We start from the raw sequence: 18,737 nt of genomic DNA on the forward strand, positions 1-18,737 counted from the left end.
GCACTCGTGGGTTGGTGTATCGATGCTGGCATGCGTGCTCTCCCTATGCATAACATCTGCATGTGTTCCTCAAAGAACAGGTCCTGGATCGTAGTGTAAATATCAGTGTAGTCTTGTATAAATGATGCTCCCTACCGGCTGTATGTTTAGTTTGAGGATGCTTTCCGCGATTCGGTTATCCTGTGGGTGTGTTTCTGTTAGGAGAAGGGTGCAACGTCGCAGGGGGACATATTTACTCATTTGTGAACATCTGTAAAACTGTCGCACTCAGGGTTGAGTTAATAGTAGAGGGAACTACATCTGAGTGCCACACTAAAGTAGGTAAAAATTTATCGGGTCGGGACGTCCCGAGGTAGAGAAGGGTGCAATGTTGCGGATATGGGATTTGCATCCATCCATATCCACTTGTAAATATTCCCCTATTTCCTCAATACTTCCCAACTATCCCCAATCCCCCATTCCCTAGTCCCATTTTCTGTAAACAACACTCTGTAGACCCGACCTCCCCCTATTTCCCCCATTAAATGTCGCATCCAGGTCCACCGCATCTCACGTAGACAACTATAGGACATCTTGCTAGTTATTCTTAGTCTATGTCAGTTAAGGACTCGTTTCCATTAATTCTGACCCTTCGTTGCACCAGAATGTGATTGTATGGCACCGTTAGGAAGTTTAGGACCTCCCAATACCTCCCCGCAGCTCTTCCTCACGGTTCAGCAACAACAACAACAACAACAACAGCAACGGCGGCGGCGTGCACAGGGAGTGCGCGTCCTCACTCCGGCTTGGTTGGTAGGGGGTGTTGGGAGGGCACGAGGCCTTCCCAACTAGCCGCCATCGAACATGTGCTCGACGGGGTTACCAAATAGGGGCTCCCTGTCAGCTCCTCGTCAAGGGCGGAGCCCGGTAACCCCCGCACCCAATGGAAGCGGCGGACCGGTCCCATCTGGGGCGGAGCCAACCAGCCGAGGGCGTGTCACTCCCCGCTGAGCATGCGCAGGAAGAGGGAAGTGACGTCAGATGCGCGCTGAGCTTGGAGCAAGCAAGACGTACCCTCCGAGCGCTGTGAGGCCTCCCCGCATCTCTGGACTGGACCGTGCTTTATCCTGTCCCCGAGCCAAGGTGCACCTTGTGCTATCGACTACCTGTCCCTTCCTGCCATCAATCCCTGTGTAAGTCAGCCTTGTTCCGTTTGTCTGTGGTCTGTCTGGGCTAAGATAAGACTGTAATTAAGTGCCTATCTCTTCTGTGTCTTTACCTCACTACCTTGTAATCTACCCCTTTTCTCCACCACTGTAATTATATCCTCCTCCGGAGGTCTTGAGAACTGTACCCCTTGCGTCGTTTCATCTATCCCAGTCGTTGTGTCCTTTCCATCATTGATTTAGCATAGCGCGATTTGGTCAACGTTTGGGTGGAATCGGGTGAGTTGGGGAAGAATCGGGGGAACTGTTAGGTCGCGGCAATACCACCGCTCCGTCAAAAATAACATCCTAACCGCGTCCGTAACAATACGAATGGCCTGCCATACTGAAGCCAGTGATGTGGAGTTCTTTACAATTATTGTGGATCTTGAAATTATGGGACAAAAATTGGGACTTGAGATTATGGGCAAAGTTACAGAGTGGGAGAGGGCAGACCTCTTTGCCCAGTTGATACCATATACAAGGAATGGGGTAAAGTTTGCATCCAATGACAACTCGTACAATATGTTCTGGCACCAGCATTCAAATGACGTTATCGTCTCCTTTATGGAGAAAGACCACTGCTTTGCCACGCGACTGGAGGCCACCATCTTAGGACGTTGTCGTTTCAACCGCTGTTAAAAAGAAGGGATCACAAAGTCCTTTTGCCGAGGCTCACGTGCCGGTTTAACCCGGGAAATGTGATGACAAGAATCGTGAGATGAAACGCTGCCACCCACTAGTACTTGTGCAGGAGATGCCACACAGTCAGGCCCAGATTCAATCGGGTTTAATACGGACCACGAACAGAACTCACTCAAGATGAAGACCCAACCCGGATGTGTAAGAGCTCGACCCGGAAGCGTGAGTCCAACAACAACCAGTTCAGACTGGCGCAGCGATATGGCCGAGATACGAGACTAGTACGAGACTAAATGTACGAGACTCGAGATACGAGATAGTACGATAGGAGACTAAATGCTATGGCCACCATTTTGTTTCCTGGTGGGCCTAACACAGGCCTGTAGGCCTCTGCTAATTATACGTTGCCCCGGGCTTGTTGAGTCAGATTTCCATTGGCTTTGGGTTGAGTGTTATTGATGGAGGACTTTAGCGTGGAAGGAAAAGACGTCCGAGGCGTTCTGAAGCCGAGTCAATCGTGTATTCCAACTATGACCAACCAAATCTGCTCGTCTCACTTCCGGTTTCACCCAGTTCCGGAATCCTGTACGTCATAACGTACGTCACCGTCACGCACGGTGACGTGTCCAGTGAATTGTTTCATGTGCGATTAAATGCGCATTTCCCTTTGTGGGATTTTGTCGCAGGTTGTTTTGCCCAGTGTGGTCGTCCTTGTTTCGACGTGTTTGAGAACCGAGTTGTGACGTGTGAACACCAGTTAACATCGTAATGTTGGAATCCGTGTGGTAAATACAGTACAGTATAGCTACTCAAATACAGTACAGATACAGTATAGGTAAATACAGTACCTCAAATGTATAATGTCAAAAAAACTGCAAAACATAGGGAATGGATTGAAGTAATTATTGTCTATGTGAATTCTCTGCCGAGGTATTATACAGGTGGGAAAAAAACAAATAATAAAAATGTCACCTGACATTCCTCAGCACAGGTTATCACATGTGAACATCACAATAGTTTGAAAACAAGAAGAGGAAGATAAAAAAAAGTGATTTAACCGTTTGTTTGTCTCCTGATACCCCGAAAGGGCGGGAGGGAGGCGGTGATCACGTGGTGCGGAGGTCACGTGGTGGTTAATGGCGGGAGTGACGTTGTGCAGGTGAGCCACACCTTGAATGACCAAAGACCAAAGTCGAGGGTTGACCGATAAGGGGGAAACAAACGCAGACAAACAAGGTGGGGGAAACAAATGCAGACAAACAAGGTGGGGGAAGCAAGCACAGACAAACAAGGTGGGGGAAGCAAGCGCAGACAAACAAGGTGGGGGAAGCAAGCGCAGACAAACAGAAACAAGGTGGGTGAAACAAGTGCAGACAAACAAGGTGGGGGAAGCAAGCGCAGACAAACAAGGTGGGGGAAACAAATGCAGACAAACAAGGTGGGGGAAACAAGCGCAGACAAACAAGGTGGGGGAAGCAAGCGCAGACAACCAAGGTGGGTGAAACAAATGCAGACAAACAAGGTGGGGGAAACAAATGCAGACAAACAAGGTGGGGGACGCAAGCACAGACAAACAAGGTGGGGGAAACAAGTGCAGACAAACAAGGTGGGGGAAGCAAGCGCAGACAAACAAGGTGGGGGAAACAAGCGCAGACAAACAAGGTGGGGGAAACAAATGCAGACAAACAAGGTGGGGGAAGTAAGCACAGACAAACAAGGTGAGGGAAACAAGTGCAGACAAACAAGGTGGGGGAAACAAGCGCAGACAAACAAGGTGGGGGAAACAAGCGCAGACAAACAAGGTGGGGGAAACAAATGCAGACAAACAAGGTGGGGGAAGCAAGCACAGACAAACAAGGTGGGGGAAACAAGTGCAGACAAACAAGGTGGGGGAAACAAATGCAGACAAACAAGGTGGGGGAAGCAAGCACAGACAAACAAGGTGAGGGAACAAGTGCAGACAAACAATGTGGGGGAAACAAGTGCAGACAAACAAGGTGGGCGAAACAAGCGCAGACAAACAACGTGGGGGAAACAAGTGCAGACAAACAAGGTGGGGGAAACAAATGCAGTCAAACAGGGTGGGGGAAACAAGTACAGACAAACTGGGGAAAACAAGTACAGACAAACAAGGTGGGGGAAGCAAGTGCAGACAAACTGGGGGAAGCAAGTGCAGATAAACAAGGTGGGGGAAGTTAGTGCAGACAAACAAGGTGGAGGAAACAAGCGCAGAAAAACAAAGTGGGTGAAACAAGTGCAGACAAACAAGGTGAGGGAAGCAAGCGCAGACAAACAAGGTGGGGGAAACAAGTGCAGACAAACAAGGTGGGGGAAGCAAGTGCAGACAAACTGGGGGAAGCAAGTGCAGATAAACAAGGTGGGGGAAGTTAGTGCAGACAAACAAGGTGGAGGAAACAAGCGCAGAAAAACAAAGTGGGTGAAACAAGTGCAGACAAACAAGGTGAGGGAAGCAAGCGCAGACAAACAAGGTGGGGGAAACAAGTGCAGACAAATAAGGTGGGTGAAACAAGTGCAGACAAACGGGGGGAAGCAAGTGCAGACAAACTGGGGCAAGCAAGTGCAGACAAACAAGGTTGGAGAAGCAAGTGCAGATAAATAATGCGGGGGAAGCAAGTGCAGACAAACGGGGGGAAGCAAGTGCAGACAAACTGGGGCAAGCAAGCGCAGGCAAGCAATTTCGGTTTCTTATTTAAAAGCGAAACCTGAAACAGCTCGTCCACCTTTCGCCACACGAGGCACAAAACCGATCTGTGTTTCATCGCAATTGTTCCTTTTGTTCACCCCGAATAAGTAATTAATAGTGCACACTTTCCCACCTTATACTTTATTACCTGCGCTACCCAAGGTGGATGGACGTTATGTTTTCACCCCGATCTGGTTGTCTGTTTGTGAACAAGATATCTCAAAAGGTTGTGAACGAATTCGGACGAAACTTGGTGGATGAGTTCGGTGTGTGACGAGGAAGAGTTTATTCAATTTTGGTGAAAATTCGAATCCGTATCAGAGAATTTTAAAACGATTTTAAGTGATTCTCAAATCACCATTGAGTGACAGGGCCAAAAAAAATATGGAGCAAGATATTTCAAAAGGTTGTGGATGACATATGACAAAACTTGGGGGATGAGTTGGGTACTTGACAAGAACAAGCCGATTCGATTTGTAAGTGTAAGTAAGTCGACAAAGGTAAGTCTCCATGTATAGTCCCCAATACTCAACGGCCCCAGTCAATCCCACATTTTGTGGGATCGGGAATGTTTTTGGCCCCAGCCTTTCACGCACGGGCTGACTTTGCCTGATCACGTGTTCCACTGAAGATGCCAAGGATTCATGATTTATTCATGATACCGGTGATTACTCACCTCGACAGACAGACGGGACAGCCGGCTTTACGTCCATCCGAGGGACATTGTGATGCAACGCCCCACCAAAGGAATCCCCAATCCGACATTTTTAGTGCAGCCGAGAACCAAACCCCGAATAGACAGCTCAAGGGTAAGTGCAGCAACGCCTCCTGCACCATCATGTCTGACAAGTGCAATTCTGTAGGTGTGTGTGTGTGTTCATATATATATATATATATATATATATATATATATATATATATATATATATATCCCTCAGTATTGTCTCAACTCTGGGAAAGTAAACAACATCCCTCATTACATCCAGAATAAGACAAACACCCTTATCACAAGCCATCGTTTTTGCCTTTGTTATGGTCGTTCGTCTCGCGACACATTATCACTGGAAATCACAAATGGCATCTTTGGTTTGTAAACAAGAGATAAGGAGAGTTTCCTGAATATTGGGCACATGCCTTGTCTCGACAATCTTTCCACCATTGGTATTTCACAACCAACTTCGCTTTTCAGATTTCCTGCAAGAAAACAAGCAACGAAACAATTAACCGGTGATTCTCTTAGAAACTCTCGTCCATTCCCTCCTAACATTCCCAACAACTTTAGAAACTCTCGTCCATTCCCTCCTAACATTCCCAACAACTTTAGAAACTCTCGTCCATTCCCTCCTAACATTCCCAACATCTTTAGAAACTCTCGTCCATTCCCTCCTAACATTCCCAACAACTTTAGAAACTCTCGTCCATTCCCTCCTAACATTCCCAACAACTTTAGAAACTCTCGTCCATTCCCTCCTAACATTCCCAACATCTTTAGAAACTCTCGTCCATTCCCTCCTAACATTCCCAACAAGTTTAGAAACTCTCCTCCATTCCCTCCTAACATTCCCAACAACTTTAGAAACTCTCGTCCATTCCATCCAAACATTCCCAACAACTTTAGAAACTCTCGTCCATTCCCTCCTAACATTCCCAACAACTTTAGAAACTCTCGTCCATTCCCTCCTAACATTCCCAAGAACTTTAGAAACTCTCGTCCATTCCCTCCTAACATTCCCAACAACTTTAGAAACTCTCGTCCATTCCCTCCTAACATTCTCAACAACTTTAGAAACTCTCGTCCATTCCCTCCTAACATTCCCAACAACTTTAGAAACTCTCGTCCATTCCCTCCTAACATTCCCAACAACTTTAGAAACTCTCGTCCATTCCCTCCAAACATTCCCAACAACTTTAGAAACTCTCGTCCATTCCCTCCTAACATTCCCAACAACTTTAGAAACTCTCGTCCATTCCCTCCTAACATTCCCAAGAACTTTAGAAACTCTCGTCCATTCCCTCCTAACATTCCCAACAACTTTAGAAACTCTCGTCCATTCCCTCCTAACATTCTCAACAACTTTAGAAACTCTCGTCCATTCCCTCCTAACATTCCCAACAACTTTAGAAACTCTCGTCCATTCCCTCCTAACATTCCCAACAACTTTAGAAACTCTCGTCCATTCCCTCCAAACATTCCCAACAACTTTAGAAACTCTCGTCCATTCCCTCCTAACATTCCCAACAACTTTAGAAACTCTCGTCCATTCCCTCCTAACATTCCCAACAACTTTAGAAACTCTCGTCCATTCCCTCCTAACATTCTCAACAACTTTAGAAACTCTCGTCCATTCCCTCCTAACATTCCCAACAACTTTAGAAACTCTCGTCCATTCCCTCCTAACATTCCCAACAACTTTAGAAACTCTCGTCCATTCCCTCCTAACATTCCCAACAACTTTAGAAACTCTCGTCCATCCCCTCCTAACATTCTCAACAACTTTAGAAACTCTCGTCCATTCCCTCCTAACATTCCCAACAACTTTAGTAGAAACTCTCGTCCTCACTTCCTCACACAACCTGGCTCACTCTCAATCGCTCCATACAACTTTAGAAACTCTCGTCCTCACTTCCTCACACAACCTGGCTCACTCTCAATCCCTCCATACAACTTTAGAAACTCTCGTCCTCACTTCCTGACACAACCTGGCTCACTCTCAATCGCTCCATACAACTTGAGAAACTCTTGTCCTCACTTCCTCACACAACCTGGCTCACTCTCAATCGCTCCATACAACTTTAGAAACTCTCGTCCTCACTTCCTGACACAACGTGGCTCACTCTCAATCGCTCCATACAACTTTAGAAACTCTTGTCCTCACTTCCTCACACAACCTGGCTCACTCTCAATCGCTCCATACAACTTTAGAAACTCTCGTCCTCACTTCCTCACACAATTTGGCTCACTCTCAATCGCTCCATACAACGTTAGAAAGTCACCTGTCATCGTGAGTTGGAGGATAACATATCTTTGTCCCTGTACAAATGTGGTTGAATATTTTACACTTCCCTCCTTCCCGGCCCCTCCCTTACCCCCAATGTGTGTATACCCCTTATCCTCTTCCAAACTTCATTCCTTTATATCCCCCCCCCCCCCCACCCTTATTTCTCCCTCCTATCATCCTCCCTTCTCATCATGTTACCTCCACACCTGTCTTTGTCTCGAATCCAAGTAAGACCTAATAGAGCTTTACATCGGTGGTAGATTTCAGTGCCACTCGTAGGTTGTTGTAAAATATTATACAAAAGTTTTCTTTGTAATCCCATATACTATACTATACTATATATATGATATAGTCGTTTGAAAAGCAACAAACATCCAATGGAGCAAATCGCTGCATGTTGTTTGAAGGTGACAACATTTAAGGGTTTTCATTCAATCAGGTTTCATGTTGATATAAATAGATCGACATCCCATAATATCTCGTACGCATTTCCCAAAGCAAGGATTTCCTAAGTTTGAGATAATCAACTTGATCACAAATGAAAACAATTATTTACTCGTAAGTCGACGCTGACCCGACGGTAAACCCTCGGCCTGCGACTCGCAGGTATGGTGATACGTCACAAAGTGGACGTTACAGATCCGACGGTGTTTTTCAGAAGATCGTGTGAGTTTTTGTCGGCACCCTGAAGAATTTCCAAATTCCTGCAATTTCTACGACTGCGAAGGCAAAGGTAAACCACCTGATGTAATCTTTGTCGTGAAACTGCCCTGGAAACGCTGAAGCTGCCTTGGTGCAGAACACCGCAGCCATTAGGCCTAGTAAGTCGATCTTTGTCAACTGAGCTCACATAATGTATGTCGAGCACAAAATGGTCCACAATGACAAATTGTGTTTATTCAAAGTTCAACATTCAATGAAAGTAAAAGAAACGACTTGTTTACCTCCTTTTTAACAGATGAAGGCCGAAGCCACAACTCGGTTTGTCTGTTTGAAATGGGCATAAGGAGGTTTAAAATGAAGGCCAAGGCCTTCGTTTTAAACATTGAACATGTCACAGTCAAACTTCTTACATATTGAACTGAACGTCATACCTGAATCAATGATCCAGAATAACAGTGGCGTAAAATGGGGGGCACCCCCTCGGTTTCTCCCCTCTACTTGCACCGCACTGACTTGCCTGGGCCTAGCCGACAAGGCCAATCTCCGGCGGAATGTTTGTTTTTTTGTGCAACAGGTGCCGCGAGCAACATTCAATCGGTGGATATATACCTGTTGGTATGCTTAACAAATCTGAGAAACATGTCAATCATGAAACAGGAGCAGCACACCTGCACACCGTCGGGACATGTGTTTTGGGAGTAGACGGTAGGGTAGGGGATAGGCGGGGACCAGGGATTGGCTGCGGGTCTTGTTCTGTTCACCCACAATGCATCAGCCTGTCGGGGCAAATAGCAGACAGTAGGTTTGATGAGGAAGGGGATGATGAGGAATGTAGAAGGATGAGGTGTGAACTAGGGCGGGTGTTGTCAGCCCTGGTTTTTCCATCCAAGTTGGGGGAGGGACTGAGTTGTGTGGTTGGTGGTTGTCTGGTTGGTGGTTGTCTGGTTGGTGGTTGTCTGGTTGGTGGTTGTCTGGTTGTAAAGGTGGAGATCTGAGTACAACAACAAAAGTAACGCAGACTCCGAGACTCCATTAGCTGTTGTAAGGTGTGAAACTACTCGGTTACAAAGAGTTACAAAGAGTTACAAAGATGTGCAAAATGGACAAAAACGTCTTGTCTTGACACCTTTTTTTGTACACAGTATTGCATTGTTTCAGACAATAGATTGAACAATGTGGCATCAGACAAAGGGCATGTTTATGACCAAACGGTGCAGCATTTTGTCTGCAGCTCACGGAGGAGCTTGTACATGATTACAGACATATTGTACGACGGACAAACACACGACAAAGCAATGTTTGGGAATTTCAACCTTCGGGAAGAGCAGCATGAGGAAAGGTCTCAGATCATTGATCAGGACACCTGTTATTGCCACAATGTGCAGCTGGCCAATGAGAAAAGGCACGGGCATCACGTGACCCTGAGATGCATAAAGGGTCATCATTGTAGAAGTAGCCAGGTGTTCGCTCAACGGTTAAGGTCTTGAGTTTGAGCCCCTGTCGCATCGTTGAATTAACGACAGGTGGGTTGACTCGACCTGTCATCCTTCCGAGTTCGCAAAATGAGTACCTGATGACTGGTATTGGGGGGCATTGCATCAGCGGCAGCCCCGCCCCCAGAAAAGTAGCCACAAGCTGCACACCAACCACAACTGTACAAGTCTGGAAACAACAACATAAACTAAGAGAGTGCATAGAACACCGTACCTGAGGCAGTGTTCAGGTATATAAATCAATTGAAATAAAAGAATGATTTTAAAAGTCTTATAAAATTTTTCCAAAAGTTTCAAAATATAACATTCAATTTAAATGAAGTTGTCCATCGATCATAAACACTCGTTTGTAGACGGACGAATGGACGGACAGACAGAAGTAACAACAACAATGACAACAACATTCTGTAACACCATTTCCCTCACAATGAAAACAAGAAAAAGAGCAATCAGAGATTGCAAACCCTCGCCAGGATGTATTTTCATTGGTTTTTAAAGGCTTTTGTGTTGAAACAAATATGGCGGCCGAACCACGTGACCGATGACGTCATCTTTTTTTTTTCTAAACGAATTTATTCCTAGATTATGCTCAAGAAATTTAATCTTGATCGGATGAAGTTTTATACTTGTCGAATTATGACGTCATAATGGAGGCACCTATGACATCATCATTAACATATTTTATTCCCCATGGAGAGTTCTTTACAATGAACCATGTCTCAATTTTTTCTATGCAGCGCTTTCCGAGACATAGAGGTGCAATGTTTTTCGGTTTTTCCAAGATGGCGGCCGAACCACGTGACCAATGATGTCATCTTTTTTTTTTTCTCCACCAGTTTATGCCGACATGGTGCTCAACAAATTTCATCTTGATTGGATGAAGTTTTGTACTTGTCGAATTATGACGTCATAATGGAGGCACCTATGACATCACCATTAACTTATTTTATTCCCCATGGAGAGTTCTTTACAATGAGCCATGTCTCAATTTTTTTCTATTCAGCACTTTCGGAGATAGAGGTGCAAAGTTTTTCGGTTTTCAAAGATGGCGGCCGAACCACGTGACCTATGACGTCATCATTATCATAAAAAAATTATACAGGTGGAGTTGCACCTATGGTGAAAATTTCCTGTCAATCAGACCAAGGGTTGCAGAGAAAATCATATTTATTCTGTACAGACAGACAGACAGACAGACAGACAAACAAACGGACCTCTCCTCTGGCGAGGGTAATTACAACATTGTGGATTCCACGTACATGTTGTGAATATGCAAAAGGATGGAATTTTCTATCCCCTCCCGCATATGTCCCATACATACCCCTTTTTGACCTCTCCCAGTACCCCCTTTATCGTCCGAGTTGTTAGGGTTAGGCTTAGTTAGGGCTTTCCTCCCTTCTTCTCCTGCACAACACTACCCTCTAATCTTTCAATTTTATCTCCTTTTGTGCATCTATAATATGCACATAGTATATGGCTCCAAAGTTAAAATTCCATCCGTCCCAAGAATCGATGGAGAGGTCCTTCTTGAGAAGCACTGAATAATTATTGTATTAATAAAGAAACTGCAAATACAAGATGGTCAGCTTTCGAGGACCTTTCTCTTGGAAACTGTGGAATGCGAAGCTCTTGGCATCCATCATTGGTATCTCCCACAAATAAGAGGAAGCACAGGGCCTGCTGATCTTTTATTCAAGATAGGTTTGTGGCCTCCCTGTTTTCTATCATATCTCTTGATGTCTTACGAACTAAGCCCTCTCTTTGCTCCCTCCTTCCATCACGTCCCTCCAGATCGCACGACCTTCTCTCTGCAGCAGCAACACCCTCCAGAACAAACAACACCCTCCAGAGAAACCCCCAAAATCCAGGTTCCCTGCTTACCTCCATTCCGATGTTCCTTTCTCCCAAATGTGGAAACTCCTTTGTCCATATATTCAATGCCACCTTTTTTACACCAGGAATTCAAATTGGCACTCCATCACCAGGAAACAGCTCAGATCATCCATCCTTCCTATGAGCTTTAACCTTTCCTTACCAACAACAACAACAACAACAGGTATTTTAAGGCCATTTTCCCTGCTAGAGCGGGGGTTAGCCTTGCGGTCCCCATGACAATCTTCTCCATTTTGCCCTATTTTCTGCATCTCCCCATGTTAACCCCCTTGCCCGCATTTCTTCTTCCACCATCTTTAGCCAAGTCTTTCTCGGTCTTCCCCGTCCTCTACTTCCTTCTACATTCATTTCCATCACTCTTCTCAACCAGTCAGTTTCTTCCTTCCTCAACACATGACCAAACCATCTCAACCTGTTCCTCTTCACAACATCCATCGCAGGCTCTATTCCCATCATCTTTCGCAATTCATCATTTGTCTTCCTCTTTCTCAACGATACGCCACACATCCACCGAACCATTCGCATTTCCACCCTTTCCAGCCTTCGTTGCTGCTCTACGTTCATTACCCATGTCTCGCTCCCATAAATCATAACACTTCTCACACATGCAGCATACACCTTTCCCTTCAGCTTCAACGACACTCCCCTCCTCATCAGCACGCCACTCAGTTCCCGAAACTTCTTCCATGCACATCTCACTCCAGCAACCGTTGCCGAGTCTGATCCACCTTCTCCATTCAGCATGTCTCCTAGGTAGCAAAATGTTTTCACACCTTCCAGCTTCATGCCGTCTCCAAGACGTCTCTTCCCTTACCATTTCCAAATAATTAAAAGTTTTGTACACAAAGTCAAGGCTCGTGGGAGAGCTGGAACATAGAATGGATCAGGACGAAACAGAACAAAAGGAACAGCAGAAAGAGAGGGGGAATTCACTAACAGCAGGGACGAGGGACAAAATTAAGGGAGATTTGGATCAATAAGGGATGTGGGAAGATTGAGGTGTCGGGGAGGATTCACGATGTGGACAAGATTGATACAGAAGCAAACTCTCAGTAAGGAAAAACTGGGAATTTGGAAAAACGTGGGCTGGAGTTAGCCAGGGTAGAAAACATTATGTTTTTGGATTGGGAATTATCTGGGATGGTGGAGACCAGCTGTCTTGAAGACCTGGAGGGAGGAATGAGATTGATGAGAATGTGGATGTTGGTTCCACAGGTGGGGGAAAGAGGAACAAATGAGTGTAGGTGAGCAGTGATTCTGGATTTTGGAGTTTCACAAGAAGGAGATTTGTTGATGGAATTTTCAGGCTGCTTTTCTTCTTTCCCTCTTGTCTCTCCTCCTGTTCATTCATCTCCTTGTTGCGCCCACGTGTTCTCCCATTGCCCCATTGTACAAAAACCTCTTTCCCAATAGCAAGATAAAAGGAACATCCACTTAATCTTCATTAACCGACAAAATATAAGTTGAAGCTTTCAACCAATGAAAATAACAACCCTCAAATATTTGCTGCCACTTATAACATTTAGACAATAATATTGTCGTGTGACTACCCTGTAGTGAACACCGCAGGGTGACCCGGATGACCAAACGAGCTTTAACTCCGAGGCGTTCGATTCAATGATGACGGAGAATACGCTCGTGGGGGGGGAGGCCGAAGAGCTTACCTTCATTGATCCCACCGGCAGTCTTCAAACCTGCAATAATTAATTCAACCGACACAGGATTTACAATGTACAAGAAAATGCTGGCTTTATTAAGGAAAGGCCGGTAACAAAGAAAATGCATGCTAAAACTAAATTCCTAATTGGAGCGCCCTCAACACAGACCCGAATACAAACAAAGGGAAAAATAACTGGAAAATAAATATGTTTGGTTTGTGGCATTTAGCTCAAATCGGCTCTTGAATCTCATCAGGAATCATCAACTCCCCACTCCCCCTCCCCCCCACGTCCTTGGCAGGAAAACCGCAGGGTGCACTTCCGTGGGCACAAACTAGGCCTCGCGCACCCTCGTTCGCCTGGCCATGCTCGTCTTTGTCGTCCTTGCGCGGGAAACCGCGTTCTCGGTCCGCAGCTCCTCCTCCACACGATCACTATGAAGATGTCGGAACACGACCGTTCACCACCAGATCCAGCAACCGAGAGATACAAAATCGTGGCTGCTCCCAATGAATGTCCCGTGCTCAAGAGTGCACCATATATGTCCCCGTTCTTTAAGAATGTCCCCCGCTCCGGAGCACCCCAACACAAGAGAGAAAGCCAAGAGGAAAGCGAGAGAAAAGAAAAGAGACAAAATGTCAGGACACGACTGTTCGTGATGAATCTCCCTTTTTTTTTTTCTTTTTTTTTTGTATACAACATCGAGGCTCGTGAAAGAGCGAACATTAATCACACAGAAAGACAAACCGACACATAAAACATATAACATCGGGAGCGGTAGACAAGATGGGGAGAGAGGGGGAAGGACACAAACACAACATTTGAGAGCAGGGACCGAGAGACATGGAGACATCGAGAGATCTGAGAGAGGGCGAGGGCTTTGGGGGGGGGGGGCATGGGAAGGGGGCGGTGGGAGAGGTATAAAACATATGGACACTGCCAGGACTTCCAGGAAAGAAGTTGGAATTTCAAACAAGGTGGATCTGGGGTGAATTAGCAGGGGTAGAAAAGATCAAGGTTTTGGATGGGGGAAGATAAGAGATGGTGGTGAACAGCTGTTTTAAAGACCTGGAGGGAGGAGTGGGATTGAAGGGAGTGAGGGAGTTTGTTCCAGAGGCGGGAGAAAAGAGGAATGAAAGAGTGAAGGTGAGCAGAGAGCCGAGATTTCGGCAGTTTAACCATCAGAGGGTTGCTGGCAGATCTTGTGCGACCTGTAGGAATATTTGGGGGACAGAGCACAGAGAGAGCTGGGGGTGCAAGGCCGGAGAGGAGTCGGTAGAAGACAGAAAGACCACCTACCTGCCTGCGGTGAGTGAGTGAAAGGCCCTCAGAGATAGCTTCATCACGGGAGATTCCAATAATTCTGAAAGCTTTGGTTTCAACAGCGTGAAGCCGAGCTAGGTGTGAGGCAGGAGCACCGGCCCATAGGGGAGAACAGTATTCCATTGAGCTGCGGATGAAAGCCTTGTATGTGGTGAGGAGCTCAGGTGTGCCGAGGAAGGACTTCGCAAGACGGAGGATGCCCAGTCGGCGACTGGCTTTGGAGGCCAGCTTGGAAATGTGGTTTTCCCAAGAAAGATCATGGCAGATAGTGAGACCCAAAAGCTTGAGCGACAGAACTTCTTGGAGAGGATGGTTGAGAAAGTAGTAGGCAAGTAGAAAATGTCAAAACACACAAAAACTACCTTAACCACAAAACTTATCAGAAATGCAAAAATTAAAAAAAAAACACATTTGTACAACCGGTCTAAACGTCCACAAACAACAGGTCTAAAACAACCGGTCACTTGTCCACATCGCTCGCTTCCCACACGTCCCCTAGTGGATGCCACAATGCCCAACGTTACCTGCGGAGCCATCCCAATGTGCCCTAAATTTCCGTGGGCCATGTCCTGGTGTTACAGGTGAGTGACATGGCTTGGTGAATTTCTCCCCCATTTATTCACACAAATCCAATAACCATTCATACACATTTCAAAAATCATCAAAGCACGTATTTCACCCCACAGCCAAGACCATGGCATAGATGTCATTTCACATGTGTGTGTTTCTGCGAGGCATCGGGGAGGTACTGTACAAGTAAGATGGTGGGGGCACTTCAGGCTGTGGTGCCCGCAGTCCAAAAACAAGTTGCCTGACTTAGGACTTCTTCACCCCCCTCCCCTTTAATTATTGGCCCCATGACAGCCAAACAGCTCCTTATGCTGTCGTCCCGCTGGGGAGGTCTCCACACCAGGCTTCATAGCCTCAGGCTTTCACACAGCCTCACGGGTCGCCGAGGGTCTCCATACCGCAGGGCACCCAACAAGAACCCACCGCCGACAGGCTCCCAATTTCCAGCCACCACTGGCTGCCAGGGGCAATTACCGCAGAGGGGGGCCGCAGTCACAGCTCCTCCAGAGCTTGATCCGTACCTGCAGACACACACACCTTCCCCACCCACAAAATCCACAACTGAACTCCTCACCACATACAAGGCTTTCATCCACAGCTCAATGGAATACTGTTCCCCCCTCTGGGCCAGTGATCCTGCCTCACATCTAGCTTGGCTTCACGCTGTTGAAACCGAAGCTTTCAGAATCATTGGAATCTCCTGCGATGAAGCTAACTCCGAGGGCCTTTCACTTACTCACCGCAGGCAGGATGGTGGTCTTTCTGTCTTCTACCGACTCCTCTCTGGCCTTGCTTCCCCAGCTCTCTCTGTGCTCTGTCCCTCAAATATTCCTACAGGTTGCACAGGATCTGCCAGCAACCCTCTTATGGTAAAACTGCCAAAATCTAGGCTCTCTGCTCACCTTCACTCTTTCATTCCCCTTTTCTCCCGCCTCTGGAACAAACTCCCCCACTCCGTTCAATCCCACTCCTCCCTCCAGGTCTTTAAAACAGCTGTTCACCACCATCTCTTATCTTCCCCCATCCAAAACCTTGATCTTTTCTACCCCCGCTAATTTTTACCCCAGATACACTTTTTTGAAATTCCAACTTCTTTCCTGGAAGTCCTTGCAGTGTCCATATGTTTTATACCTCTCCCACCTCCCCCCAAGCCCTCTCCCTCCCACAGTTCTCTCGATGTTCTTGCTCTCAAATGTTGTGTTTGTGTCCTTCCCCCGCTCTCCCCATCTTGTCTACCGCTCCCCTTATTTTGTGTGTCGGTTTGACTTTTTGTGTGATTAATGTTAGCTCTTTCATGAGCCTCGATCTTGTATACCAAAAAACCCCCAAAAAAGCTAAAAACATTTCCTCCCCCACTGCCATTCAATTCTCAACCACTTATTCCCATTGAAATATGTCATAAAAAGGTGCTGCAATGGCCTGCTTCCACGTGAATTTCCCATATTCACATTTCCAAACACATAACTCAATCATAATTCCATCTCCAGCCTCACGACCACACAGAAACACAAAACCTCTACACATAAACAAACGCCACCCACAAGACACTTTGTGGTGCACATACCAATCCCCTCACCTGCCATGCCATCACTTTCACCCTCCCCCCATTCCAAATTCTCATGTCCCAATTTAAAGCAAGTACTAAACACCTGGGACAGTAACCATCAAGACACCTTACCTTACCTTGATGTGCAGGTAGTTGCAGGTTGGTCAGGTCCAAGTGTGCCATTCACCCTACTGAATGCCAAAATTTGTCCCATGGGGCCTATCAAATTTCACCAAATTTACTTTTTATCCGATGTACTGGCAAGTATGTGGATCCGCCTCCTCCGGTGATCTTTACTATACTACTAAACTTGGCTACTACAACTCCGCCCCTCTACCGTGCAAGGGCCATCGGGTAAGTTGAGCAGCAGAAACGCCAACATGGCCCATGAGCGTCCATAAGGGACACCCACCATCAATCCTTTGGTCCCCCGTAAGGACCACGGCTCCACTAGCCCCAGCTGGACAATGTAGTGAGCACCTGCTGCCAACTCCACTATTCCCAAGGCCTCGGACCTGGGGGGCATGGTCGCAGTGAGTGGCATCCACATCACGTCCCCTGCACCTCTCACATCCCCCAGTCCACTCACATGCAGCCCCCAGTGCCCACCCACACTTGACCATGCCCAAGCTCAAGTTGACAGCCATGCTCCACCAGGAGACTCATCCCAGAAGACATGGTCCACACACCTCAGCCACCCATAGCACCACATTGACCTCCAGACTACCCAACTCCATCGCCACAACCCCACGTCCCAAATGTTGGCACCGTCGCCCCCGTAGCCAGTTGAAGGCTGTGTCTTACTACTCTATTCATTTTTTATCCCAGCCTCCAACACTTTGCTGCAACACACCTGGATCAATAATGGTGTCACTGCTTTCAGTGTCCACCTGGCCTCACACAAAATTCACCCTTAAAATTTGCATCCAACCCTTAGATTACCCATGTCAATTATTTTTCACAATTCACTAATAACTAAGAAGGGTGCTTCTCCATACATTTGCCAGCCGAGCATGGCCCCATATGCTCAGCTCGTTCCAATTCCCGATTCAACAATCCCATGGCTCTCTTCCCAAGCCGATAGTCCACGACACCTTCCCCTAGTGATGCTCATGATGCACCATACCAGGCGCCTGTGAGAAGCCACCCCGGACCGACGGAGGTCTTAACCTCCGCCAGGGTCCGGTAACCTTGCCGGTCCGAGACACTTGCTCGGGCAGCGCCCGGATGGACAAGGGACGCCACACTCCAGCAGACCCCCCGTGGGGCCCAGGCGGTACCACGACACCCATGGTCAGGTCCCACATCCAAATCCTGCCAGCACAGCCCCCCAGCTGGCTGGCATAATCAAATTTCCAAGTGGGGCACCTTCCCACGAGGCCGACCCCAATGACCTTTCCTGGTCCGAATTCCGCAGCCCGGGGACCAACTCCCTCCAAGGCTGCTCCAAATTAAATTCCCATTTCAATTTAAATTAACTTTTAAATTGGCCTCACGTGTCCAACCGCAGCTGCAGGTGACAACCCCTTCTTCGTGTTGCTCTGCCCCCTTTCTGAGGCTGCTCCAAATTCGCTATGGGCACCATTTCCTCCGAGGCTCTATTCCCCGACTCTTCCATATCCGAGTCCAGCTCGGGGCCAAAACACCCCCCCCCCCACCCCCAACTTGGTATGCGATTTCGGAGCCTCTGGTACCCAATTGTTGTTTGTGGTGAGGGTCCCCTCGGTCACGTTAACCTTGTCCTGGGGATATTCCACGGACTGACTCACCTCATCTCCCAGTCCCTCTAGGACTCGATCAATACCTTCCTCGATGATAATGTCCAAGGTATTCGGCCGCTGTGTCAAATCATTCACATCATCATCCCCAATCAATTCTGGCCCCAACAGGTTTTCATCTATACACACCCGGTCCGGTTCCGTTACACGGACCTCTAATATTCTTACCCCCTGTCGCTCCGCACCACTGCCCTGGTGCTGCAAAAGTCCAAATTCCTCTCCCTGTTGTTGCATTGTGACATCCACACCAGCCCGACAGCCTTCCAGGTGATTCCCAGTTAAAC

The sequence above is a fragment of the Myxine glutinosa genome, chromosome 12, assembly GCF_964187855.1.
Source record: "Myxine glutinosa chromosome 12, kmMyxGlut1.1, whole genome shotgun sequence".
In the NCBI taxonomy this organism is placed as follows: domain Eukaryota; kingdom Metazoa; phylum Chordata; class Myxini; order Myxiniformes; family Myxinidae; genus Myxine; species Myxine glutinosa.